This window comes from Odocoileus virginianus, chromosome 25 (genome assembly GCF_023699985.2).
Source record: "Odocoileus virginianus isolate 20LAN1187 ecotype Illinois chromosome 25, Ovbor_1.2, whole genome shotgun sequence".
Lineage (NCBI taxonomy): Eukaryota > Metazoa > Chordata > Mammalia > Artiodactyla > Cervidae > Odocoileus > Odocoileus virginianus.
Window position 1 is genome coordinate 43,007,207 of NC_069698.1, and position 20,683 is coordinate 43,027,889.

A 20,683-nucleotide genomic window follows, 5' to 3' on the forward strand; every position below is an offset into this window, starting at 1 on the left:
TGTGAGCTGAACCAGGGCAATTAGAGGCTCCTCACCTCCTCCCTGTGTCCTTAGAATGTACATTCACACACTGTTCCCATGGTAGAATCCATTTTCAAGGACACAGCCTTGAGAAAGCAAGGGTTGTTGAGACCATGTGGATTATGTATGTGACTGAGCCCCATTAAGGCCTCTATGTAAACCTTTAAGGTTCTGGCAAGCAGGCATGGAGATCTACTCATCTTTGCCCAGGGCAAGTCTTGCATGTAAGTTCTCTTGCTTATTAAACTGCCACCAACTAATCTGCTGCCAACTGTCTTTCTCTTTCTTTGGTCTCTTCTTGCCCTCTGTGCACTGGTGGAGGAAAGGGGGAAGGTCCGAAGTTTCAGAACCAGTATGTACATATGCGATGTGAAAGGATTCTCACTGCTGAGTTAATTAACACATGCAGCACCTTGCATTCTTACCTTTTTTCCTGTGTGAAGAACACTTAAGTATCTAGGTTTTACTTGCTTAGCTAATTTCAATTATACTATACAGTATTATAGTATTACAGTATTATAAATCACTGTAGATGGTGACTGCAGCCATAAAATTAAAAGATGCTTGCTCCTTGGAAAGAAAGTTATGATCAACCTAGACAGCATATTAAAAAGCAGAGACATTACTTTGCCAACAAAGGTCCATCTAGTCAAAAGCTATGGTTTTTCCGGTAGTCATGTATGGGTGTGAGAGTTGGACTATAAAGAAAGCTGAGCACCGAAGAATTGATACTTTTGAACTGTGATGTTGGAGAAGACTCTTGAGAGTCCCTTGGACTGCAAGGAGACCCAACAAGTCCATCCTAAAGAAATCAGTCCTGAATATTCATTGGAAGGACTGATGCTGAAGCTGAAACTCCAATACTTTGGCCACCTGATGTGAAGAACTGACTCATTGGAAAATACCCTGATGCTGGGTAATACTGAAGGCGGGAGGAGAAGGGGGACAGAGGATGAGATGGTTGGATGGCATCACGGACTCGATGGACATGAGTTTGAGTAAACTCTGGGAGTTGGTGATGGACAGGGAAGCCTGGCATGCTGTAGGACATGGGGTCAGAGAGAGTCAGACACAACTGAGCAACTGAACTAAACTGAACTGATACAATATTATCAACTATAGTCACCATGTTATATGTTAGATACTCAGACCATCTCACATAATTGAAAGTTTGAGTCTTTTACCCTGTTTCCCTCACATCCCAGCTCCTGGCCACCACCATTCTACTCTCTGTGAGTTCAGCAAGTGACAACAGGTAGTATTTGTCTTTTTCTGTCTGACTTATTTCACTCAACATAGTGCTCTCTGGTTCATTCATGTTGTCACAAATGACAGGATTTCCTTCTTTTTTAAGACTGAGTAGTAGTCCATTGTGTCTGTATCTATATCTATTAATATCACATTTTCTTTATTCATCTGTCAAAAGATGCTTAGGTTGGTTTCATGCCTTAGCTACTGTGAATAATGCTGCAGTGTACATGGGAAACAGATGTTTCTCGGAGATGTTGATTTTGTTTCCTTAGGATATACAAGAATATCTTGAAAATATTATGGGTTTGGTTTGAGACCACTGTAATAAAGTAAACATCACAATAAAGAGAGTCACAGAAAATGTTTTAGTTTCCCAGTGCACATAAAAGTTATGTTTACACTATCCTGTAGCCTCAATATGCGATAGCAATATGTCTAAAAAAAGTACATACCTTAATAAAAAAATAATTTATCATTGAAAAGTGCTGCCCGTAATCCGTGCCTTCAGCAAGTTGTGGTAGTAACCTCAAATATCGCTGATCACAGATCACCATAACAGATAAAATAAAAGTGTTTGAAATGGGAAAAGAATCACCAGAAAGTGACACAGACAAGCAAAGTGAGCCGACGTTGTTGGAAAATGGTACTGATAGACTTGCTGGATGCAGGAGTATCGCAAACCTTCAACTTGTGAAAAATGCATAGTACAGAGATATGCAATGAAACAAGATCTGCCTGTACACCCAGAAGTACGATTGATGAATCATAGGGTGGTTCTCTTTTTAATTGTTGAAAAACCTCCATGTGGTTTTCCACAGTGACTGCACCAGTTTACATTGCCACCAGCAGTGCTCAAAAATTCTCCTTTCTCCACGGCCTCATCAACGTTTGTTAATTCTTAGCCTTTTGATACCTGGAGAAGGAAATGGCAACCCACTCCAGTATTCTTGCCTGGAGAATTCCCTGGAGCCTGGTGGGTCACAGTTTATGGGGTTGCAAAGAGTCAGACATGACTGAAGAGACTTAGCACCGTTTTGGTAACAGAGATCTTAACACACGTGAAGTGAAGGGAAAGTTGCTCAGTCGTGTTCGAATCTACAGTCCATGATCCCGTGGACTGTAGCCCTCCAGACTTCTCTGTCCATGGGATTCTCCAGGCAAGAAATCTTCCTGACCCAGGGATCGAACCTGGGTTTCCCGCATTGCAGGCGGAGTCTTAACCATCTGAGCCACTGGGGAAGCCATGTGTGAGGTGTTATTATGGTTGTGATTTGCTTCTCCCTGGGTGCAGGTTGGTTAGAGGCTGGACCCTCAGGCTGTAACGGAGCAAGGAAGCAGTCAGTCTCCTTCTGGGGAGGAGCTGGGCGATGGCCGCTTTGTCCTGCTCCCTTTGCACTGAGTCCGTGTGTAAGAGCTGCAGGGGGTGTGTGTGTGTGTGTGTGTGTGTGCGCGCGCACGCACTCCCACGCCTGTTTAACAACTGCTTCCTTGTTGGTGGTAGTACTGTGCGGATTGCACTCGCAAGCGCTGTTGATCGTCAGCTGGGATGCTTGGAGACCAGCCCCTCAAGTCGCTGCCATAAAAGTCAGAGCACTGGGTATGTGGACCAACATCTCCCAGGGAGATACACTGGGCACTTGGTTTCATCGTTAGGGTGAACTGGAGCCCAGGGCGGAGGGGAAGTATCCACCAGCTCATTCAGGCTCTGGGAAAGATCAGAGTCATCACTCAGATGCCTCCTAATTAGAAGCCAGACTCTCAGACAGCAGCTCGTAAAACATGCATCCAGCCGCACTCGGGAAAGGACCAGGAGGTGGGCCTTTCTGTCTGCTCGCTCTGCGTTGCAGTGAGTTCTCCTGTATCTTGTTAACAATTTTTCTTGGTTTGCTATAGCCTTGTGCGACTTCAACGAGCAAAACCCTACCGGCTATTGGAGGTGGGGGACTTGGGGATCATTCCTCCGGGGAGGCTTATAAGTCTGGGATCTCGATGTGGAGTCCGAACCCTTTTCTCCTCAGGAGAAGCTGAGAGCCTGGGGTTCCCTCCCAGTCGTGTGTTGCTGTGCCTGGTGAATTTACAGCAAGAATGCCTCTCAGCCCTTCCTGCCTGTTCCCATGTATTTTCTCAGTCATCTGATGTGTAGTAGTTGCCTGGCTAGTTCCTGAATCTCTCTCAGAAGGGACGGCACTGTACATCTGGCGCATCCATGACTAAATTCAGGAGTCTCCTATGTCACCATCTGGGTCTGGAAGAGCAAATAAACATCTGCTGACTCTGTGAGCCATAAAGCAGAGAGGGATTGGAGTTTGGGCCAAAAGATTACACTTATTTTAATTTATTGGGAAAAAAACTTCAATCTGGCACTTGTCCTTTTAAGAAAGGAGTTGCAGTAGCAATCTGTTTAAGAAGTTCAAGAATAATACATTTCTGTGGGGCATTCTGATTTGACCTCCAAATCACCTCTCACTCAAGACAGTGGAAATGGTTTTGAGCTTAAAATAGAAACACATGGTCAGTGGAGAGGTAGACTTTTAGTATGATGGCAAATGTACAGGAAAATGGAATTAGCATCTGCCTGTAGTGTTTCAGTTCCCTATGCCTAAAAGCAAACTTTCTGTTGTTTTAACATCTTTTGACCTAAGATAACACTATTACATAAATATTTATTAAAATATCTCAGAGTTCCATCTTCTCATCTGCTACGATGGTAGATTTTCAGGACTGTGTCCCTTTTTTTAACTTTTAATTCTGTGTTGGAATATAGTTGGTTAACCATGTTATGTTAGTTTCTGGTGTACAGCCAAGCGATTCGATTACACATGTATGTGGATCCATCCGTGTGTGTGTGCTAAGTTGCTTCAGTTGTGTCTGACTCTTTGTGACCCTATGGACTGTAGCCTGCCGGGCTTCTCGGTCCATGGGATTCTCCAGGCAGGACTTCTGAAGTGGGTTGCCATTTCCTTCTCCAGGAGATCTTCCCAACCCAGGAATCAAACTGTTATCTATTTTGTCTCCTGCGTTGGCAGGTGGCTCCATTACCACTAGCGCCATCTGGGAAGCCCATACGTATCTATTCTTTGTCAAATTATTTTACCATTTAGGATGTGGTTCAACATTTGCTGAATTTAGTTTTTTGTGTGTTTCACATATTATACAGTCATCTCAACAAAACTTTTTTTGGCCACGCCTAGCATTTTTGGGGATCTTAGTTAGCTGGCCAGAGATCAAACCCGGGCCTTCGGCAGTCAAATCACAGAGTCTGAATCACTGGACAGCCAGGGGATTTCCCTCAACAACACTTTTTCTGTGTTTTTTTGTTTATTTATTTTTAACCTTCCTCTGTATTCGCTTCTACTATCACAACTGGCTCTCCAGCTGATTCAGTGTTAAAGAATCCTCCTACCGATGCAGGAGATGCAGGTTTGATCCCTGGGTGGGGAAGATCCCCTGGAGGAGGAAAATGGCAACCCACTCCAGTATTCTTGCCTGGAAAATTCCATGAACAGAGGAACTTGGCGGGCTACAGTCCATGGGGTCTCAAAGAGTTGGACATGATTGAGCTACTGAGCATGCATGTATGACCAGAATTAAAATATAAGAAACTCTGACTGTGCAAAATATGCCCATGATGTTGCCAGCTCTTCTACAATGTTTATAGAATACGTCAACACCCTATAGTGAACTGGCATCGTTTCGCTAGCCTGTGCGTGCTGTGCTTCATCGGTCAGTCGTGTCCGAGTCTTTGCAACCCCGTGGACTGTAGCCCGCAAGGCTCCTCTGTCCGTGGAATTCTCAGGGCAAGCATACTAGAGTGGGTTACCATTTGCTACTCCAGATGATCTTCCAAACCAGGAATCCAACCCAGGTCTCCGGCATTGCAGGCTGCTTCTCGACCGTCTGAGCCACGAGGAAAGCCCTTTGCTAGCCCACTTACCATCAAAGAAAAGAAACAAATGCCCCCAAGCAAAGAACCCAATGCCGTCCTCCGCCTCCCCCTGCCGAATAGCATTTCCGTGATGGAGAACGTTTTTGTGACAAGAGCTGAGTGTAAGGGGAAGATGTGCCTGGGACCCATGGTGGGGCCAGCGGAAATGTGCCGCTCCCATCCCCTGTTCACCCCCTCGGTGTCCAGCTGCACCACTATCTGAAGGAATTGGCCTCCCAGAGAGGGAGATGCTGGCGGTGAGCACACCTGCAGTGTGGTGTGACTGCACCGCTTAGTCAGGGGTTGCTAGGGAAGCAGTTTTTTAAAAAGCAGGGGAGGAGAACTGTCAAGGTTTGGCTCCCCATGAAATCTGCCTGTCAGAACAGATGATGCATTTGGGTGTAACACGCTCGGAGTATCTTCTTCCAGCACTTGCCTCTCTCATTTCAGGGCTTTTGGAATTTTGCTGCAACTTATCCCTTTAGGAGGCTTTTCCTCTCCTGTGTTCTCCACTGAACGTTAGCCCTGACAGGGGAGAGATTCTGTTTAAAGTGTCCTCTCAGGATTGATTCCCTAGAATCAAGTCAGCCAGGCCCTCTAGCGTCTTCCCTCTCTACCCCCCCCCCCCCCCCATTTCCAGGGGCACATCCTTCAGTTTGTCTGAAATTAGAAGAGGGTGTGGCATGGTTCAGCAGGCTTGGGTCAGACCAGCTCAGAGGGCATTTGGCTTTCTGGGAATGGCCTGAGGAATCACATGATTTTTTTTTTAAACTTTTTATTTTGTATTGATGTATAGCCAGTTAACGATGTTGTGATATTTTTGGATGAAAAGCAAAAGAACTCAGCCATACATATACATGCATCCATTCTCCCCCAATTCCCTTCCCATCCAGGCTGCCACATAACAGTGGGCAAAGTTCCCTGTGCTATACAGACATTGTTGGTTATCCGTTTTAAATAGAGCAGTGTGTGCATCTGAAAAGAAATGGTACAGATGAACTTATTTACAGGACAGAAACAGACTCATAGATTTAGGTTGGGATGGACAGGGAATCATATGAAATTTGAAGGTGTGGAGAAGGCAAGAAAATGGGAAGTGGATGTGATCATGATATGTTGTCCCTGGAGCTACCCGGTCTTCCAGAATCGTGGGGACATTTTTGTTTTGAAAAATGAATGAGCTTTTAAGATCAGCAAGTGAAGTCATTCAGAAGAGTCCATTTGCAGAGGCCATCATACTGACATACCTTGTATGATGCTTCTTGAGGGTAGGAAGAGAAGGGAACAACAGAGGATGAGATGGTTGGATGGCATCACTGACTCAATGGACATGGGTTTGAGTAAACTCCGGGAGTTGGTGATGGACAGGGAGGCCTGGCATGCTGCGGTTCATGGGGTCACAAAGAGTTGGACACGACTGCGCGGCTGAACTGAACTGAACTGAACATTTAATCCTTACCACCGGAGGCGGTAAATATTATTATCTTTATTTTATAGTTGATGCAATGAAAGCTCAGAGAAGTTGCACTATGGTAAAGTGGTAAGTAATGGTATCTGAATGAAATCTGGAGTTCTCACTCTGGTCCATAGGTTTTTCTATTATCTAATCTCCCAAGCAGGGGACCAAAAATCCATCTCTAGAGTACAAGGTCTTGTTTTCCTCTGAAATAATGGATAGTAAGCAAGCAGAATGGGAGGTGGCTGGTGACAGTATTTGTATATACAGAAGGAGAAAGAATACCTCTTTAGAGTTGGAGTCTCTGGTGTAAACAGAGCTGCTGCTTTGATTTTATTTCATAGCTAAATGATGCTAGTGAGTGTTATAAATGTCCTAATCCAAAATCTCATCTCTAATTCCCTGCTGTAAGCTCTAAAACAAAGAGGACTTATCATTTGCCTTAATAGACTTTGCTCTGTATATACCCAGAGATGGCAGAATTCCAATTAAAAACGTATCGATCGCTCATAGATTAATGCCATCCATTCAAAATCAATGGTCACTGAACTTCTCTCAGTGATTTTTATCATGAGCACTCTTGGCCCTTATACTTTGCTTATTAAATGTTCCACTGTAATTGTATGCCCAGTTAACATGGACTATTCCTCCACTATTAATATATCATTTTCAGATTTTAGTCTAGTTAGCGCTATTCGTCATTGCAAACAAAAGCCAGTGGAATCTTACAAACCCGAAAGCCTTCCCTTGCCTGCTTTCAGAGATTTATATGCTCTCATTCCTCTGAGCTTAAAGCAGGTAAACATCTTCAGTTAAGCTGAACGGAAAAATAGAGATTCTCTGGAAAACTGAACAAAACCCCCAAACCAGGAAAATAAAGCAGAGAGCATGAACTATGTCGTAGGACGTTCTGACTGGATCAATGGGGGATATAATTTTATTGCCTATGAAGCAAAATCACGACCAATTGTGCTCCGGGACACACTCTCCTAGAGCGTCCTGCTAATTAAAGCTGAGAGGGAGGCACCTTGAGACGTGACCAGGTGTCAGGCTGAAGTCTGGCAATGGAGGAAGAGGAGAGGGCTGAGCTCGGGGAATGCATTTCGGAAGACAGATGTGATCGTTGTGTGAGGCTGGGGGAAATTGATCTTCCAGTTCGATGCCTGCCCTGGGACCGTGAAGTCACCCATGGCCCATGACGATATTCTTGTGACTCAGGCTCATTCTTCAGACCAAACACTGCATCCCACTTTTTCCTGCTGGTGTCACAGCTAAAGTCTGTTAAGGATAAGCCAGCAGGCAGATTCTGCCTACCTTGACACTTCTGTTCTGAAGTGAACTGTTCATTTATTTAACTAATGTCTGTTTTCTGCCTTAGGGGGCTCCTAAGTGGCTCCGTGGAGTGGGGTAGAGGGCAGAGTCCTAGGAGGGAGGTGTATTCAGTGGAATCATTCCTTAGGGACCAGGAGTGGACGTGCGTGCTAAGTCACTTCAATTGTGTCCGACTCTTTGCAACCCTATGGACTGTAGCCCACCAGGCTCCTCTGTCCATGGGATTCTCCAGGAAGAATATTGGAGTGGGTTGCCATTTCCTTCTCCGAGGGACAGGAGACTCGAGATCTAATCCCAGCTCTTTCACAAGTTGGTTGCAGGTTGTTTAACTTTTCTGTTTTCTTCTCTGTAAATAAGGTTGTACCACAGCCATATCCTTTCCAGATCTAATGTTCTTTGTTAGTGAGATCTATTGATCACTATTGAGATCTATTCTCAACTGTTTTGCTCTTGTACTTCCTAAAAGAATTTTTAAAAGGTGTGTAACTCCCGTATTTTTAAGCTCACATGTCATCAGTTTAATTAGGTACCAAGGATGTAGTTTCCAACATACTGTGTGTTGCATAAGGGTTTTCAATGTATTTTTACCAAACTTGTGGACCTGTTAGATTTAGCTTATCCAGCTTATGGTACCTGTTGCCACATCATCTAATTAACAAAGCCAGTTCTCACTGTCAAGTTATTCAGCCAAATCAGACTTAGTCTTCATCAGAAAAGTCTGATCTCATTTTTTCATTCATATACACTTGTTAACATACATCCTGGTGACAACCATCTCATTTTAGAATACTAATTTTAGGATAACTATATAATTGGATACTTAGAAAACTTGTTAGCTAGCTAAGAACTTGGCCATGAGTATTTCTTAATTTGTATTTTAAGGACTGACCCATGAGAGCAATATCTGCAGAGACCCACGTCCCTGCTTTCTTTAAACGGTGAAGGTGGCAGTACCACCTCTACGTGCTTTTGTTTTGATTTACCATCTCGGTCAAGGAATGAGCAGTTTCAGACCTTTCACTTGGCCTTCTCCACTGTGATGGCTTACACCATGTATGAAGGAACCTATGTGGTGTATTTGGAGTCTGGCAGAAATGGTCAATGGATGGGCCCGTGGATCCAGTGAATGAACTGTGGAACGGATGTAGGCTATGACTCCATTGATTACTGGCCTCTATGTGTCCCAACAAGGGGGCCATGGTGATGCTTTGGATCTCTGGGTATCAATCCAATTTAGAATCTTTCAATTCTTGAAAGATCTGGGCATCCCTTTGTCCTCAATGCACAGTTACTTAAATAAATAAATGCCATTCGCCTCTTTGAAGATCTTGGGAACTTACTACTGAATATACTTACTGTTGTGCTTCGTAATATTCTTCAAAGGAAATTGGTCCTTTAGTCAATGGGTTCTGAGTCTGAGAACAGGCTCCTGTCTGGAAATTGACCACTGTTTATGGAACTGGTTGCACTCAACTTCCTGATTATCTTGATTATTTAGTGCAGAAAGACTCTGACTTGATGCCTATCTATTTTGCCTCTAGGAACATCTCCATTGTTCTCTGAAAGTCAGGCTTCCCGGTGCTGTTCCAACCTTGCTTCTTGCTGTAATCATCATGTTCATTTGCTTCTGAGGGTTAAGTGCCGCTTCTTGGTCTCTATTATTTAAGGGTTCCATCACCCCCAGTGTCAAGAGGGACCCCACTTCTGTAACAACAAGCTTTCTCTTAAGCCTTTCGCATGGCCGGCTTTGTGAGCACATGACTGAGTGACTGCACCTAGCCCTACACTTGGAAGGGCCCCACACTGTCTAATGCTCTGCTATTGCAGGCTTGAAATTCTTTTCAAGCAAGGGAGTCCACATTTTCATTTTTCACTGCGCCCTGCAGATTATGTCGCCAATCCCAGCCCTGGCCTTCAGACTATGGCCCCAACTGAGGCTCTTGGTAATGCTGGAAATGTTCTTACCAGGGCATTCTCGCTGCATCAGCAGAGGGAGGGTTCTGTGTGCCACTTGCAGAAAATAGTAGCTTTATGTAGTATATCAACTTTACTGTGTTCACCTTTCTGAGTCCTTTGATTCCTTATCCTTCCCACTGTTATATTGGTTCTGGCATGGCTGCTTCACTTAGTGTGGGCTATTGCTTTGTCTAAATTTCCAAGAGCTAGCCTAGCAGTATAGAAGCATTGTTTTCCAAGGTCTTAAGAGAGTATTATATCTGTATTCTGAAGTAGATTTCTGATCCAACTTCACATCCCTCTCCTTTACCCCTTGACCCAACATTCTTTTAAGGGTTTGTACTCACAAGCATACTATACATCCTGCTATTGTGTTTTATTTATTTTTATTTTTAAATTTTTGGCTACACTGGGTTTTTATTGCAGCATTTGGGCTTCCCTTGCTGTGGAGCAGAGGCTCAAGGATGAAACCCAAATCCCCTGGATCACCCAAATCACTGGACCACCAGGGAAATCCCTTTGGTAGTATGTTTAACTAGCTCCTGTGCACTCTAAGTATATTCACTTCTGCTGTGAAGTGAATAATCACCCTCAGTTATGAATCAGTGGCACTCAACAGCCACCCATCTCCACCCTTAGAGTTGCCTTTTCCCTCCCATCTCTCACACCCTAGATACATGACATTGGCTGCTGCTTTGCCATCCACTGCTATCACTTCTGTTGTACCACCAGTGAAAGTTTGGACGACTGCACTGCTTTAGCACACCAGTTACTGTTTGCTACCTTCCGCTGCTACCTACTGTCCTCATTGCCAGAGAGCTGGCAGTGATCCAGCTCCCAAATCCCAATCTTGGGTCTTCCTGGAACCACGCCTGTCATCAAGTCACTTAAACTAGATTCCTTGGAAAGATTCCGAGATAAGGCGCAGCACACAGCAGTAGAAGGTTTGTAGGGGCTGTTCTTGGGGAGTACGCCTTAAGGAAGTCAGCATGATAAGATCGAGGAGATCAAGAAGTTGACCTCCAATACAGTTGCAAGTGAGGCTTCATCTGATCCCAAGGGGAATTTTACTTATCTATCTACCTATCATCTGTTTACTTATTTAAAAATGTTGGCCATGCCTCATGGCATGTGGGATCTTAGTTCCTTGACTGGAGATCAAACCTGTGCCCCCTATAGTGGTCCAGTCTTAACCACTGGACCACCAAGGAAATCCCCCAAGGGGAATTTTAGAGCTGGGATGGTCCTTCAGGTTCTCCTAAATAGAAGGAAAGGAAGCTTGGCCTTAAGTCCCCATGGCAGCTCATGAACTGTGAGACCACCTTCCCCAGGAGATGTCACCTCAGGCAAAGCAGTTCCTGATGCAGAAGTAGTTGCCAGTGTGGGATGCAGCTGTGAGCCCTGGGCAACTGGGAGTTGGGTATGCCACCCTCAAAGAAAGATCTGGACAGAGCACCAAAGCTCTGCAGGCCAATTGGAGTCCAGGTAATAATATCCTACTGAGAATGCATGAGATGAACTAGAATGGACACATCTGGACACTAGGATTTGAACACATTTTCTTCTCTTGCTTATCAATTTTCAGTTCACAGGCTAGATATTTCCAATGCACCAGCAAAAACATTCTAGTAGTGGTCAAATTGGATATTTTATTTATTTAAGTAAATACGGAAAAGTTGACAATTTTAGCTACATTTAGCTTGACATTTTGTTTATGCTTATTACCTGGCACCGCTCCTGTTGTCCTGAGAGTATTTCAGAATATGCTTATTTAATTTCCTTTCTCTGCCATTTTTACTGCGTTTGTTCCACCACATTGACTTTCCTGCAGTTTAGCTGACAATATAAATAGAAACAGAAGAGCTCGGAAATCTACCCAAATGCTGCCCCAAGCATGGCTAGCAATTTCAAATACCATGACTTCTGTATTATGTTTTCTTTCCCTTGTGTTCCTAATGATGTTCACCTGCTTTGGTTCTCAGGAAAGCATCTACGTGGGAAAAGGGGAATTCTTGTCCTAGTGAGTTTTGAAACAACAACTATTATCCACTGTCAAACATGTGATTCTGTGTGTGCTTGTCGCTGAGTCATGTCCTACTCTTTGTGACTGTATGGAGTAGAGCTCACCAGACTCCTCTGTCCATGGGATTGTCCAAGCAAGAATAGTGAGGTGGGTTTCCATTACCTTCTCCAGGGGATCTTCCCAACGTAGGAATCAAACCCACATCTCCTGCACTGAAGGCAGATTCTTTACCATCTGAGCCACCAGGGAAGCTGTTTAGTTCAGTTCAGTTGCTCAGTCATGTTTGACTCTTTGCAACCCCATGGACTACAGCACGCCAGGCTTCTCCGTCCATCACCAACTCCCGGAGCTTGCTCAAACTCATGTCCATCAAGTCGGTGATGCCATCCAACCATCTCATCCTCTGTCTTCCCCTTCTCCTCTTGCCTTCAATCTTTTCCAGCATCAGAGTCTTTTCCAATGAGTCAGTTCTTCGTATCAGGTGACCAAAGTATTGGAGTTTCAGTTTCAGCATCAGTCCTTCCAGTGAACACCCAGGACTGATTTCCTTTAAGATGGACTGGTTGGATCTCCTTGCAGTGGGTATTCTCAAGAGTCTTCTCCAACACCACAGTTTAAAAGCATCAATTCTTCAGCGCTCAGCTTTTTTTATAGTCCAACTCTCACATCGTACATGACCACTGGAAAAACCATAGCCTTGACTAGAAGGACCTTTGTTGACAAAGTGATGTCTCTGCTTTTTAATATTCTGCCTAGATTGATCATAGCTTTTCTTCCAAGGAGCAAGCATCTTTTAATTTCATGGATGCAGTCACCATCTGCAGTGATTTAGGAGCCCCCAAAAATAAAGTCTCTCACTGTTTCCATAGTTTCCCCATCTATTTGTCATGAAGTGATGGGACCAGATGCCATGATCTTAGTTTTTTGAATGTTGAGTTTTAAGCCAACATTTTCACTCTCTTCTTTCACTTTCTTCAAGAGGCTCTTTAGTTCTTTGCTTTCTGCCAAAAGTGTGGTGTCATCTGCATATCTGAGGTTATTGATATTTCTCCCAGCAATCTTGATTCCAGCTTGTGCTTCATCCAGCCTGACGTTTCACATTATGTACTCTGCATAGACGTTAAATAAGCAGGGTGACAATATACAGCCTTGATGTACTCCTTTCCCGATTTGAAACCGGTCTGTTATCCATGTCCAGTTCTAACTATTGCTTCTTGGCCTGCATACAGATTTCCCAGGAGGCAGGTCAGGTGGTCTGGTGTTCCCATCTCTTTCAGAATTTTCCACAGTTTGTTGTGGTCCACACAGTCAAAGGCTTTGGCATAGTCAATAAAGTGAAAGTAGATGTTTTTCTGGAACTCTCTTGCTTTTTTGATGATCCAACAGATGTTGACAATTTGATCTCTGATTCCTCTGCCTTTTCTAAATCCACCTTGAACATCTGGAAATTCTCAGTTCTTATACTGTTGAAGCCTGACTTGGAGGTATGAAAGATAAGAAAGGCAAAAAGATATGACACTGAAAGATGAACTCCCAGGTCAGTAGGGCCCCAATATGCTACTGGAGAAGAGTGGAGAAATAACTCCAGAAAGAATGAAGAGACGGAGCCAAAGAGAAAACAATGCCCAGTTGTGGATGTGACTGGTGATGGAAGTAAAGTCCGATGCTGTAAAGAACAATATTGCATAGGAACCTGGAATGTTAGGTCCATGAATCAAGGTAAATTGGAAGTGGTCAGACAGGAGATGGCAAGAGTGAACATCGACATTTTAGGAATCAGTGAACTAAAATGGACTGGAATGGGAGACTTTAAATCAGATGACCACTGTATCTACTACTGTCGGCAAGAATCCCTTAGAAGAAATGGAGTACCCTTCATAGTCAACAAAAGATTCCAAAATGCAGTATTTGGGTGCAATCTCAAAAACGACAGAATGATCTCTGTTCATTTCCAATCAATCCATTCAGTATCACAGTAATCCAAGTCTATGCCCTGACCAGTAATGCTGAAGAAGCTGAAGCTGAACGGCCCTATGAAGGGAAGCCCTAGAAAGTCTAATAGATAAGACAGAGAAGCTACTAAGCTTCACCTCAAATGAAAGCTTTAGTTGAGCTGACTTGGAGTCTGCTTTGCAGATTGGCTATGCAATTTTGATAATGTTTTCACAGATTTGTCCTTCCTCAAAATTATGCTAAGATCACCATCCCTCAATAAAAGTTTTGGTTTTCATATTCTATTTTTTTCTTCTTATGAATCAAAGGAAACAATTGCCTGAAATCATTTTCCATCAGATTGGGATTTTAACTGGCTGATAGAAGTAATTGCTTAGGATGAAAGAATGTTCTTTTCTCACTCAAAGCTGATGAGCTCAATACTGTTGATGATACAGGTCACTGTTAAACACTATTGGCTGGTGACCTGTGATCCCTCACTCACTTGTCCCCTCTGGGAAGGAACAGGGTGCTCTCTCCTTATACTTGAGACTTTGCTCTGCTCAGCTGCATCATCCTCTGAAGCACATGCTCTGCATCCCAAATGCGTCACCAAACAGATTCCCTATTATACAGGGCAGGTAAGTCAGAGTCATTGGCTGATGAGTTCTGTTTCATCATAAGTAACCTGAATATTCATGTCCTATCTGAGATTTTAGAACCTTCCTTTTCATGGATGCAATTGGAACAACACATATACCTATTTTGTCATGGTGCAAAATAACCTCAAATCTCACTCTTGATATTCTGTTGCTGCAAGATGATTTCCAATGTCAGATCACTGTAGAGAAGGTAAAGTTATCTGAACTTTTGCACAACATAAAATAATTTTAAAACATTTCACATAGTCATGGAAGCAAAGGGTGGTGATTCAGTTGGCCTCAGAAGACATCCTTAAATTCATCTCCAGAGCAGTATGAAGAAGGAAGACAGATTGTCTGCATTCTATCTTTTAAGTCCTAGGTGAGAGTATTTGCAATCACAACTTTATAATCATAGACAGTGGCCACCCCCTGTTTCCTGGAGTATCTGTCTTCTTTGCACAGGAATCCGTGTTTTTTAAAGACAGCTATGTGGGGACTGGGCCATAACTGCATCACCCCCATGAAACCAGAACTCTCACAGCCAGATGACATAGGCATTCATAAACACAGAGGGAGTGACCCAGGCACTGTTTTTGAGGCTGTTCTCAAACACATCATTATCTGGCTTTTCTGTTTCAATAATTGTAAGCAGGCTGCCTCCTCTATGAACAGACCAGCAGGAAAGCAGAAAGGCATGTGAGTTATTGAACCTCTCCTTCCTGGGACTTGGGAAACAACCTCAATTTTAATGTGTTGAAATGTGAAACTGACCTTGAGGGAATGTCCTTTGGATTGCAACACTGGAGAAGCCTGGGCTACTTTAAGGAATGTGGAGAAACTCATTTCATGACACTTACTTGTCTGGTATCCCCATTAAGAGATGTTAGCTAGTGGTTTTTAAACAATGTTTCCAGTAAGATATGGGAAGAGATGTGAACAGAAACTCAATATAATCATTTACAGCCCTGCTGCTATGAGTACTACTTATTTTCATATGTGATTATGGTAAAGGTCCGAGGCTGAATCTGAGTCATCCTTATCCTCGAATTCTTATGTATTTGGGTATGTCTTAAACGTCGAAGAAACCCTTGCTGGGTAGTGGGGATCCAGAGTGTAGCATATATCAATCACTTGTACTCTAGATGGACCAATTGACCTCATCCCAGACCCTATGAAGAGGGATCATGGTAAAAATAGAATATGGATAAATGAATTGTCTAAAACCTCCAGAAGGTATTTAATGCACAAAGGCATTGCTTTGAGGCTTTTATTGCAGAGTGCAGCCTTAGAGGAGGGCGAAGAGCACTTGACTGCTGAGGGTCAGTAGACACATGGGCCTAACTTAGAACAAAATGAGACAAGGTGGCTGGTTATCAGGCCAGACCTGCTGGACCTGGCCCTAAGGGGAAAGGCCGCCAATCACAGTGTGTTGGCACTGACACCCTTGGTGCCCACGTGAACCATGCTATGCTCCTCACACAGAGGCTTGATGGTTGCCTGGCAGCTTTTCTGTGTTTTCTCTGTGACTGGTGATTCTCAACACCTGGCAGTTTTTCTTTCTAGGGACATCCAGCAATGTCCAGAGACTTTTTTTTTTTTTTGGTTAACACAACTTGGAGGGACCTGGTGGGGGCCGAGGGTGCGTTGCTACCACTGTCTGCTGGGCGGAGGCCAGGGATGTTGCTATACATCTCTCCTCCAAAACAAAGTGTCCATTTCAAAATGCAGTAGCACCAAGATCTATGACTTTATCACTTTAGTGATCGCTTTCGTTTTGAACAAGAAAGGAGAATTATGAAGGCTCACTTACTCACTCAGTCGTGTCCTACTCTTGCAACCCCGTGGACTGTAGCCCACCAGGCACCTCTGTCCATGGGATTCTCCAGGCAAGAAGACTGGAGGGGGTGGGTTGCCATTTCCTCCTCCAGGGGATCTTCCTAACCCAGGGGTTAAACCCAGGTCTCCTGTGTCTTTTGCCTTGCAGGTGGATTCTTCACCCACTGAGCCATCAAGGAAACCCATTATGAAGGCACTGCCATGCAAATGAGCTGCTCTGTTCTACAGGCATGTCTCTACACCAAGCTTTGTGAGAGGATTGAAAAGGGAAGGCACTTCTGCCAAAAAAGAGGGGTGTGGAGCTAGATAACTGTGATCTGGGAAAACATGCCGTGCGTATAAACATTTCCTGTATGCCCAGCTTTGCTCAGACTTAAACTTTATTAGCATTTAATTTTTAGTGCAGTAGTCATGGTCTCTTTGTAAGCTTTCAAATCCTTTGAAAGAGCTGCACCTTATCCTTAATGTCACAAACATCTGATGTGAGGTCTTGCCAACTGCTTGCCCTTTTTGCCCCTTTTTGAATTTTGTCAGCATTTGTTGATGGACCATTACATGGCAGGCATTCTAGACAGAAGGCAGACAAAGATAAGACTGACTAGTTTTGGTCCTCCTGAAATTAAATTCTAGAGGAAGAAGTTGATGACAAATGAATAAATATTCAAGAAATTAATTGATTACTATTGCTTGAATAGATCTGTAGGGAAAATGCACAGGGCTGTGAAAGTATATAAGGGAGAGCCTAACCCAAGTTTGGCCTTCAGAGAGGATTTTCCCTTATAGTTTTGCTCAGGTTTCTTGGGCTTCCTTATAGCATGGCTACTTCCCAGGTAGCTCAATGGTTAAGAATCCACCTGCCAATGCAGGAGACACAAGAGACGCGGATTCAGTCCCTGGGCCAGAAAGATCCCTTGGCGGAGGAAAAGGCAACCCACCCCAGTATTCTTGCTTGGAAAGTTCCATGGACAGAGGAGCCTACAGTTCATGGGGCCACAGAGAATTGGACACAACTGAGTGAGCACAGCGTAGGATGGCAGCTGCTCTAAGAGCATACCACAGGAGACCAAAGCTGAAGCACATGCATTTTATGATCTAGCCTTGAAATTCGCATTGTATTACTTCGGTCATACTCTTGGATAAGGCAGTCACAAGGAGACAATCAATTTCAAAGAAACGCACTATAACTTCATGGGAGAGACGTCATGGTCATATTGTTAGAAAAGCTAGAAAGATGGGAGATACCATTGCAGCCATCTTTGGAAAGTACAGTTCACTGTAAGTAAAATAAGAGTAAATCAGTACAAATTTGGGTTTAAATCTCTCCTTTTTTAGACCAGAGATAAAACTCCAAAGAAATACAGAGATCATCCCTGAAATTCTCCAGGCAAGAATATTGGGATGGATTGCAACTTCCTCCTCCAGGGGATCTTCCTGGGTCTCAACCTGGGTCAAACCTGGGTCTCCTGCATTGCAGGCAGATTCTTTACCGTCTGAGCCACCAGGGAAGAGATATCTCTAAATATAATGTTAAATCAATAAAAAATAATCAGCAAGTGCAAAGTTACAGATTCTAGGAAGCTTGGGTGGTGAGTACAGTAAGAAGTTATTAATCCTAGCCTTACGTTCAGATTTTAGATTCTTTGGAAAATTGTTTAGGTTTACATAGATCCCAAATGTATAGCTCTATTTAAGATCTCATAGTTTCCAGTAGGGTGCTCTAAGACTAGAATACTTTTGTAAAAGCAAAGGTTTCGGTGTTAGAGAGTTGCTATTGTGTGTGTGTGTATGTGTGTGTGTGTACATGTATGCCTACTTTTAAGCTGTTGTCCAACAGAATGTTTTTTTCTGGTTATAAAAATCTATTTATGTTCAGAAAAGCACTGCACAAAATCAGCAAAATGTATAAAGAAGATGCTTTGATATTGGTTGGTAATTGAACAATGCTCCAGGCTATGGCACACACCTTGCTTTGATGTCATCTCTCTCCATTTATTGGAATGATGATATCTTAATCTTGAGCAAACAAAATGGGGAGCTCTGAAGAGATGCACGTATACTTGTGAAGAATTGGAGGGAAAGCAACATAGTCTAGAAGAATATGCTCCATATTTTGCCTGAGATCAGTGGTTTCTGAAACTTTATGATCATTGAAATCATAATCTTCCATTGAACTGCTGGCCACTCTTAAGAGACTTGAATTTCACAGGTCGAGTCAATTGTCCAGTAGTTATTGCTATTTATTTTGCAGACTGTACTATCTTTTTCAATATGGAATTTTAAAGATTTCTTAGATGATGTTATGGGATTGACTCGTGTGTTGAGTTTATAATAAAGTCCTTCAATGACAGTGCTTGACTGAAGCAATTTTCATAATTATATTGACCTGAGAAAATGTCCTTGCCAGGGACACTGCCAGTATGTCACAGAATACAAATATCATTTGTCATGGGAAGCAGAAGATGAGGCCAGTGTGGTCTGCAGAAAGCAGGAAATATTTGCATCAGACAGTATGGAGATGGGCTTCCCAGGTGGTGCTAGTGGTAAAGAACCTGCCTGCCAGTGAGGGAGATTAGGAGTCATGGGTTTGATCCCTGACTCAGGAAGATCCCCTGGAGGAGGGCGTGGCAACCCACTTTAATATTCATTCCTGGAGAATCCCAAGGACAGAGGAGCCTGGCAGGCTATGGTCCATAGGGTCACAAAGAGTCAGACATGACTGAAGTGACTTAGCGCGCGCACACACACACACAATATGGAGACTAATTTTGTTAAACAGTTGTTTCAGGTCAGGTTCCCAGAAAGCAGATTCTGAAGCAGAGGTTTGTGGCAGGAGATTTGTTGGGGGAGTTCTTATGGGATCCATAGCTCTGGGAGGATGAAGTAGGATTGGCTGAGAGTGAAGCCAAACTTGAATGTGGGTCCAACAAAGACCTCAGCTGATCCCATGGGATGTGGAGGAGCTGGAATGTCCCCCAGAGTGTTCTGAACAGAGGCAAAAGGGTAAGGACTTTAGATCACAATATTAACCATCATTGGGTGTGGGCTGACCCAGGGGGGGAAGAAATTTGTGTGAAGTGACTCTGTGCACAAGTAATTCCCAGAAAAAGGCTTGGCTGAAAACTCTCAGCAATCATTAGAGTAAGTCCCTTACAGAGCAACCTTCAAGTTGCCAGCTTTCAGAGATGCTGGTGTGCATTCGCATGTCCAATCATGTAAGTTTGTTCTCGTTTCTGGTACGTGCGTGCATCCTTCTGGCACTTTTGTGCACCCACAAAAGTGGTTGTGCTTTTGTGTGCTCCACTGTACAATACTGTATAGAGCACAGTAAGTAGAACAGTATCCTTACTGCGAGCCCAGGATGTCCAGACACAGGAATAAAAGTGGCAGTATATAGCCGTGTGTTAGTTGGGTATCTAGGCTAACTTTGTTGGACTTAAGAACAAATTGACTTACAAATGCACTCTCGGAATGAAACCCGTTCATATCCAGGGAACTTATTTAGTTGCAGCAACTAGGGGAATTATGTGTCTCAGTTCTGGAGGGAGCGTGTTACAGCATCTACCATAAAAGGGTTTTTTTGAGCTACTGAAGGACACACCATGTGTGTGTGCTAAGTTGCTCAGTCGTGTCCAACTCTGCGACGCTATGGACTGTAGCCCGCCAGGTTCCTCTGTCCTTGAGGATTTTCCAGGCAAGAATACTGGAGTGGGTTTTTCTCTTCCAGGGAATCTTCCTGGTTCGGGGATCGAACCTGCGTCTCTCACATCTGCATTGGCAGGCAATTTCTTTACTATTAGTGCCTCCTGGGAAGCTCAGAGATACACCATGAGCACATAAAACCTAGGTCATCACATGTAGATAATGAAGGTAGCATTGTTTTAGGGAATAAATTGCCACTCAAAACCCACCATGATCCAGCTCAAGATCCATCATGCTAGCTCTCATCACCGGGTGATACTGATTAATTACATGGCAGTGAAATGTTAGATTTGTACCATTTCCAGAAGTATTTGTGTAAGATGCTTCAAGTTCCTGCAGATTTTGCAACAATTCTCCTACTTAATTGTGAGTGCAAGAGGAAAATGAATGCATTCTGTATGACTTTTTATTAACAGTCATAAAGATAGTTTAAATGATCAAAAATGTTTCTTTCCAAGGCCCTTTGTCCTGCTGCTCAAGACCAAATTGTTAGAGGCTAGAGCTGTGTTGTATATGTACTATTTTCTCCTCTGGATAGGAAATTGCAACTTGCCATCTCTAGAGGGGCATCAGAGATATCTCCTAGAAAAGAACTGGTTCACATCCAG

At 43.5% G+C, this 20,683-nt stretch overlaps 2 long non-coding RNA genes across 2 annotated transcripts in view; both read left to right on the top strand.

The window, feature by feature from the left end:
• The window catches only part of LOC110143833 (uncharacterized), a 193,000-nt gene that overhangs the window by 54,100 nt on the left and 118,217 nt on the right, over positions 1-20,683 (top strand). The gene's annotated exons all lie outside the window — the stretch shown is intronic.
• On the top strand, positions 14,644-18,404 carry LOC139031059 (uncharacterized). The gene is made up of 2 exons (XR_011483488.1): positions 14,644-14,748; positions 16,525-18,404. It is a non-coding gene; the product is annotated as an uncharacterized lncRNA (long non-coding RNA).